The sequence below is a fragment of the Anas platyrhynchos genome, chromosome 11, assembly GCF_047663525.1.
Source record: "Anas platyrhynchos isolate ZD024472 breed Pekin duck chromosome 11, IASCAAS_PekinDuck_T2T, whole genome shotgun sequence".
NCBI classification, from domain to species: domain Eukaryota; kingdom Metazoa; phylum Chordata; class Aves; order Anseriformes; family Anatidae; genus Anas; species Anas platyrhynchos.
Window position 1 is genome coordinate 5,566,172 of NC_092597.1, and position 8,059 is coordinate 5,574,230.

The window sequence follows — 8,059 nt, forward strand, 5'->3', positions numbered from 1 at the left end:
AGAACCTTTCAAGAGGCGTTTCTCATGTTGTCTCAGGTATGGCTGCTGCACCTTGGATCATGCTTTCCGCCCAAAGGACTGATGAAGGCGTCAGTCCCCAGCTCATTTGTACCCCCAGAACACGCTGTGACATGGTGGTGCTCCCTCTCTGTCGATTGCATCCTGGGCTCCAGCAGGGATGTTGGTGGCTTTAGTTGGTATTGGCTGGACTCAAGGGCCATTGAACAAGAGTGTGGTTATATGGAGGAGACATGGAGAAGGACTTTCTGTCTGCATTCATGCATTTGAGTTAATCCACCCTTACTGTTAATATGCTCTGTTGATGTTTCTAGAGTATGGAGTCGTTACAAAATTTTTTGGTGGGTTTTGTTTTGTTTTGTTTTTACCTGTTTTGGGGTTTGTTTCCTAACTGGTAGAAGACCGACATGTTTTTCCTACTCTAATATACACTTCCACACTACTTGACCTTCAGCTACACCTTTGATTTTTTCCATATTTCTTATAACTTCAGATCTGCTTAGTATCTGCTTAGTATCTGCCTAGTATTGCTGGATTTCTTCCAGCAATCATTTGTAGCTGGGTACAGTCCAAGACATGTGGGTGATCTCCTGCCTGCTTGGCTGAAGATCACTGGCCACTCTCAGAGGCGAGGCCTAATGAAATACAGGCTTTCCTCCATACATGAATTTAGCCATGCTCCTCCAGCCATCCCCCAGGACTCTGGTGCTGTGCATTGGGGAGGACTTGTTGCCACACTGATCCCACCACGTCTGGTGCAAGGTGAGGATAAATCTGTTTGCTTTTCTCTGTCATATCAACTTGACATCATCCTTCCCAAAAGGTGTCTCTACACCACGAGTACTGCCAGTTTCAAGTTCCTGCTTGACAAGAGGGCTGATCATAAATCCCCTTCCAGACACACTTTTAGGTTGCAGCCAAGGAAAGGCATCAGCATCGGTGGTCCAGACCCAGACTCTGGCAATAAAGGACATTATCTCTTTCCTTTTCTTGGGAATGCCATTCAGAGTGGATTAAAAGCTAAATCCTTGGTGTTACAAGCTGTATAAAGACATTTTCATTTCATGTTGTTCTTGATTATTTTTTTTTTATTATTTTTAACCATTTAAAGCTGCAGACCTGTATAACTGAATGACAGAATTATTGTGGCTTCTGTGTTTGTTTGGATATAGATTTAACAGTACAGATCTTGAAATAGCTGCATAACTAGCAGAGACATTTTTAAAGCCTATGATTAATAAAGCAGATGGGTTTGGTTTTTATTTTGTATTATGGCTGCCTCCCAGATTTTTTTCTGCTAATACTACAGATTGTCTTAGCAAACATGGTGTTGACACTTGCTGAGAGATTGCTACCTCTACACACAAAATTATATGGACACTTACGCATGGTATTGCGTTGATTTCCCGCGATTCTCCGTTTGATCTTGTTTTATGCAGACTGCACACTTACGAGCCTTGTTTCGCCTGGGCTGGAACTGCTCCTCTGTTGTGCGGCCTCTGCCTGCCGAGTGCCTCCTTCCCTCCCACCCCTCAGCTGGGGGCTGCGCACACAGCAGCAGAGCCCCGAGCTGCCCTGAGGCGCTCTGCCTCGCTCCACGCTCAGCTGGGCGGGCTGAGGAGATGGCCAAGTGCCAAGGGGGTAGCCCTGGGCCAAGGAGGTAGCCCTGGGCTGAGGAGTGAGGCCATGGGGCAGGCCTGGAGTCTCCGCTCGGCTGGGGTTGTGGAGGTCCAGCAGGCCGGGGTGGTGCCACCAGATCAGCTCATCGCGGGAGATGCTAGCGGGGAGCTTTCTAGCCTGCCTGCCAGAAATCGCAGCGTGCATTGGCGTGGGCAGGAGGAAAAATATGGAAAGAAACAGGGAGGTTAAAATAACCACGGTGCAAACAGGATGTTGGAAAGCTGGGCACAGGGAGGCGAGTCAGCGCTGCCGGCCTGCCTGGGGAGCAGGGAGGCTTTCGAACCCCTGCTGGTCGGGGGGAAATGCCGCTCCTCAGACCTTTCCAGGCCCATGCCAGACCCCTGCAGCTCTGCTGGCAGTGGCTGGTAGGCCAGAGAACGTGACTTACTGTGGCCATTTGCTCAAATGTGCTCCCTCACCTTCTCTCTTTTTCATCAGATGACGGTTGTAAACTATCGTTTACCACACACCAACCTGGCGTTGCATTTATTTAGCTGATACAACCTCAAAGGCACGGCCCAGTAGCAAGATGACGCTCGATTTCACGCTTGGGTGCCACCGGGGAGCTGTGTTTCTTCTGAGCTGGTCTCGGGCTGCTTTCAGAGCTGTGATGCACAGCTTCCTTTGAGCGTAAGACAAAATAAAAACACAGCCACGTTTCTCTCTTGCTAACCGTCTCTGCCTTCAAATGGCTGCCAGCAGCATGGATTTATGGCAGGGCTGTGGGGAAGCTCCTGCTGTCAGCAGCAGCTCGGGCTGTGGCGGTGACGCTCCCGCGGCCCCACGCGGGCAGCCGGCCGAGCCCCTGGCAGGCCCCTCTCTGGGACAGGCCCCACGAGCGGTGCTGTGCTCCCTGTGGTAGCGCATGGCAGCCTCACGAGAGCAAAGCAGGAGCTCTGTGCTGCTTGCAGCAGCAGGCCCGGTCTCCAGCATGCATAAACTGTGCTCAGAAGCAAGCGTGAGATCAGCCTTAAGCCCATAGTTTAAGAGTTCATTGAGCCATTGCAAAGTGCATACTGAAACCTCTGAGGCTATACCAAACTGGTTTGTTCTTGAAGGTAAAAGAAATGCTATTTTCCATGAGTCAAAGCTGTTATCCACTTATTTACCTCCCATGGTCTAATTGAATCTGTGAATTGCTAGTGCTGGTGCAGAGTCAGATGGGCACAGAAGAGTGCTTTGGTGAGACCCACACAGTCGGATTAACCCCCTCGGCTGTGGCCGGCACGGAGCAGTTCCTCTGCAGCCACCGCCTCTCCTCCCAGAGCCCTGGCACGCTGGCTGGACCAGCACCTGTGGTGGCCAGGAGCTCTGTAGCCTTCAGCAGAGGAATAAACGCAGCACCTTTCTGGCTCTGTCCAGCACCATGCAGGTCTACGCTGTGGGCTTGGTTTCCCATTGAATAGTTGTTGCTTTTCTCATCAGCTTTTTGGATAGTTAAAGTCCTTAGGATGCCAGTGTCCCTAGTATTTTCCACAGGCTCTATTTCTCATCTTCTGTGCTCAAACCATGAGACAGATTTGTGCTCCACATCCATAAAATTGTCCAAATACTGACAATTTTGTGTTTCATCTGTTCCAGCCACATCACTTTTACGACAGGTGAGAAATAATGGAAGGTGACGGACTGCTTGCAATGGAATAACTGGCTGGAGCTGGAGGCCTGACTGCTGGGCACACAGGCAGTTAGATGCACACCCCACCTGCAGCTCCCACTGCAAATCAGCCCCAAGGCATTTTTTTTTCTTCCCTCCAGATCACTGTTGCAGGGTCCAATGTGAATTTTTGCTCCTTGCAGCCCACTTTCCAATTGCAGAGGCTCTCCTGGGTGCCTGCTCCACAATACCCAAGCCCACAGGCACCAGCGGCAGCAGCTGCAGGAGCCCCTGCACTCACTGGCAGGGCAGAGACTGTCCAGTGGCAGCCCATAGACTGGTTCCCATTAGTGCTAGTTTTAAATATTTCACTCTAGAAATCTCTCCTGGCACCACACTAATCCAATTTACAGTGTCTGGCTCAAACAAACTATGACAAGAATTTGCTTAAGACACTTGATCCGTGATGGTGTGGGCGGGGGGTGTCACACGTCCCGTGGGAGATGGTGCCACACAGCTGGGGAGCCACGGCCACTGCCTGCTGCTCACAGGACCCAGGGCTCCAACACCTGGGAGGAAGATGGAAAGGAGACAGCACAAAATGCAGGATGGTCCTTCCCCTGCCTGGGGCTGGGTGATCCAGGCTCCTTGTGCCATTTACCCTCGCAGAACTCATGGCTTTGCCCAACAGCACAGTCCCAGGTACGGCCAGCTTCTGCAGCCACGTGGACGTAAAGCCAAAGCAGTGCAGCTGCCCACTCTGCACTTACATGTGTATTTTATGACCACTGCCATAATCTTTCCTCCCTTCCCCACAAAGAGATGGTTTGAGGAATAGTTAGTTCATTAGAAAATATTCTCATACCAACGGCAAGGTAAGTCAGCCCCTTCTTTTTGTATTGCTAAATGAAGGCTGCAGCCAGTGCCTTCTGCAGATCTGAGGATAGCACTGCTACCGCTGGGCAATGCCCATGACATTCCCAAAGGCAGCAAGCAGTGCCACGTGCACCGGGACACTTGCCTGGCAGTACTGAACTGCCTTCTCGGCCGTGCTGGCAAAACACCCAGAGAAAATCTCCAAATGAGAGCAGCACTGAAGGAGAGGGAAATTTCTATGCAGTGAAGTGTTCTGCTATTGTCAAGGTATTGTGGAGTGAGAGCAGAAAGGATTTCAAGACCAGCTGTAAATGGCACATTGAGACTCTGGTTACAAAACGGATCCTGAACGCACCAGGCGCTGAGCACCCCCTCCCCCTGCCGAAACCTTAAGCCAAAGGATTTATCAGGCTCTTATGTAACACGCTTTTAGGGTTTCCAGTAGAAATAGGTGTTCTAAATATAAATGATTTGCAGATAAAATAGGCTTATATAAACCCCTTCTGCTTTATATAACCCTGCACTGGCGCCGCAGCCAATGCTTGCACCCGATCAGAGCCCAGCAGCACGAGCAGTGCCGGGAGCCCCCTGTGCTGGGCTGGTGCAGCAGCAGCCATAGGCCCTCCGAGAGGAGGAACAAATAGAAATATAAGCTGTTTTGTGAAATGGCTCAGTTAATTAGTCGCTGCAGCTGCAGGGTGGCACTGAGGCTGACCGTCTGCTCTCGCAGGGTGGCTGTGGCAGCCGCTGAGAAGGGGGGAAACCTCTGCAGATGGTGTCCTTCAGGTGCAAGTGTGTTCATCCTCTAGGCAAAGACAGCTCGAGGGCACGTCGAAAGTTAGCACTCTACTTCATGCCCACATACTCAAAGGGATGTGTGTGCGTATCTGTGGCATATATTTGTATCATACTGGAACAAACCCTGCTGACTTCCTTCAGCTCTTGGTTTGCGGCATCGCCTCCGGCCGCGGGCTGCTGTTGAGCTGCGGCTGTACCCCCTCAGCCTGCCCCATTCCCACTGTGTCCGCCTCCCACCTCCTGGCACACCGTCGAGCCCCTTGTGCCACTCCTCTCCCTTCACGGCCAGCTTCTTCAGGAGGTCTGTTGATAAAGCTTCTTTTCCTCTTGTCTGGCTCGGTAATGCACCAGAAGCCACGACAGTTGCCATTAATAAGGCCAGCAACAATTAGCTTTGAAATATTGTCTTCTGAGCATACAGCAGCGGTTGCTAAGTTACAACCTGCACGTATGGGAAAGGGATGCAGTCAGCCCTTGCACAGGAGCCCCCAGTGCCTCACACCAAACGTGTTCTGAGGAGGGGGACTGGTTGCTGAGTATTTTTAGCTACTGGCATGGGCACAGCACATGCATATAATTACGTATAAATATAGGGAGATATGCATAGATACACATATCTATTGTGTTTATACATACACGTATATTTTCATATATACGAGAAACAGGAGTGCATTTTTAAGCCACAGTGTATTTTTACAACAGAGCAATGTGATTTCTGTCTCTTTGCCATTAACATTTTCACTCAAATAACGTATTCAAATAACTTGCTTATTTATTCCCATCCCGAAGAAGCTCTTTTGACAACATGGGAAGATGCTGTTTATTGGGAAGCGAGGACTGTCAGCAGCCTGTATTATTTCTGGTGGGACTGTCAGTTCTCCAAGCAACAGTACTTCATTTTTAATGCAGATCTGTTGGAAGACATTTGATCCATCCTGCTTTTGTCAGTCACGGAAGGCAAACTTGCCATAAAGAGATTGTATGCATGACCTTCGAAAGTGATTGCTGCCTGCTCTGGCTTGGTCTGTGCTCCAAAGCCTGGTGTCAATAACAGCCTGTTTCTGTGGTGCACTGAAAGACAATGAGCCACACAGCTTTGTCTGCCAGGAGAGTCACCCTGCCGGCGTGCCAAGCCCTCCAGGCTGATGAGACTTGGGCGCCTTCTGGATCCTGACCTGCAGCCATGCATCATTTGCCTCGCCTTTGGAAATCAGTTGTCATCTTTAGTACAAGTCCTTCTGGACCCCCAAAAGCTAAATAAAGCCATGCAACATATTCAAACAAAGAAAAAAAATACAAGAAAAAGGGGGAAAAAATCTATGAAGTGGTGCCAGTGTTTTATGGGGCTTATACAGTAGGGCACGTATGGTACAGCTTCACCACTGCTCACACATCCCGCTGCCATGGCACAGTGGGGATGGGACTGGCACCAAGCACAGAGCTGCAGGGTGAAAGCAAAGAGGGCACAGACCAAACAGGACGGAATAGCCTGCTGCTAGGCACTTCAAAGCTGTTTTCAATGCAAGACTTCAACCTTGTAAAAATATCCCCCAGATTAGGATTTTTGATAAATCCTAATTTGCTGCCTCTGCCCGGGGAGGTGGCACAGCATGTTCACTGCCTCCCGCCACCCAGCTCCTCGCGCAGCACAGCCCTGTGTTAAGTGCCCAGACACTGCACCTCAGCTCAGGTTTTACCTTACCCTTTGTCAGTCTGTGTCCCTGCATTTCACAACCAAAGGGCTTAGGGATGTTTCCCTCCTGGATGAACAGCTCTTCCTGATGCAATGCTGGGTCTGTTTGGAGCTGCTGGTGCCTGGCACACTGGGGCACTGGAGCAAAGAGCACAGCCCCAGTGACTCAGAAACAGACCTGGAGCCCTGCTAGCCTCCCTGTGGCCGCTGGGGTAGAGCCCTCTGGCTTAAACTTGCCAGCCACATTCTAGTCCTCTGCAGCACAGCTGCATGACCTGAGCTTAGCCAAAGCGGCTTAAGCACACCTTGCTCCTCTGCAGGAGGCTGTGCACAGTGCTGGGGATCGGCCTCCGCCAGGGGAGGGTCTGCCACCAGCTCTGTGTGCCAGTGCCATCCTGGGGAATAGGGATGCATCTTGTGAGAATAATGGGACGGGAAACACATGCAAGTTACAAGTCCTACAGCTGTAGTGTACAATCCTATCACAACCAAGATGGAGGGTTATAGGGGAAGAAACAGATGAAGTCCTGTGTACGATCATTGTGAAACCTTCTCTCCTCCCTAGTACCAGATAATTTGCCAAAAGCAGGTCAGGAGCAAAGGTGGTTTGCTCTTCATAGAGTGAAATCTCTGAAGCAAGGCACCAAATGACATTTTTACTGCTCATGTTTTCCCTGTCGAATTAAGTGCATCATGCAATATATGTGGTCACTTCACATCCCTGACTGTTTCACATCCCAGTACGCAGTGGCACACCACTAGTCACAGTTCCAGTAGTCTGCTCCCCCATAGAGTTCACCTTTCCAGTTGCATACACATTGGCATTTGCTACGCTGTGCTTGCAGCCAGCTAGGCGAACTGGTGATGGAAGTCTGGGTTTTATGTCTAAGACAGCAAGTGCAAAAGTCATTGTACTGGCAAAAGTACTGAGATGAGTATTTTTGCCTGCACAAAATCAGCATCTGCTTGGGGACCAGGTAGTGACTGGCTGGGAGAGGACAGTGGGCTTCTTTGGAGTGTGCTACTGAATTCATGCTCATAAAAGGCTGACAGCAACATTTCTGAGACAGATAGGAATCTCTGTGGAGAGCAAGGCAGCTGAAAACAAGATGACCCTTGTCAAAGGAGTGATCCTATCTGTTTTTGCAAGAGGAATAACATGCATTTTTCTGTTAGCATAACAGCATAAAGTACCAAGAGCAACAACTAGGAATTTGGCAAAATCTGGTTTTCAGTGCTGAGAACACGCCAGCCCTCTGAGGCAATATGGTACAATTTCTGCAGGTGAAAAACAGAAGCCCAAGCTGTGCTATGCCCAGAGGCAGTGCCAGCATGGCAGCGAGCTGGCACTGTGTCCTTGTGCCTGCTGTTGGGCCAAGGGCCAGCAGCCCAACTGGGGA

General features: G+C 50.2%; 1 long non-coding RNA gene across 1 annotated transcript; it reads left to right on the plus strand.

The window, feature by feature from the left end:
* Positions 1 to 699: 699 nt before the first annotated feature.
* On the plus strand, positions 700 to 5,896 carry LOC140003441 (uncharacterized). Its single transcript, XR_011812080.1, has 3 exons — positions 700 to 780; positions 3,280 to 3,299; positions 5,756 to 5,896. It is a non-coding gene; the product is annotated as an uncharacterized lncRNA (long non-coding RNA).
* Positions 5,897 to 8,059: the final 2,163 nt, after the last annotated feature.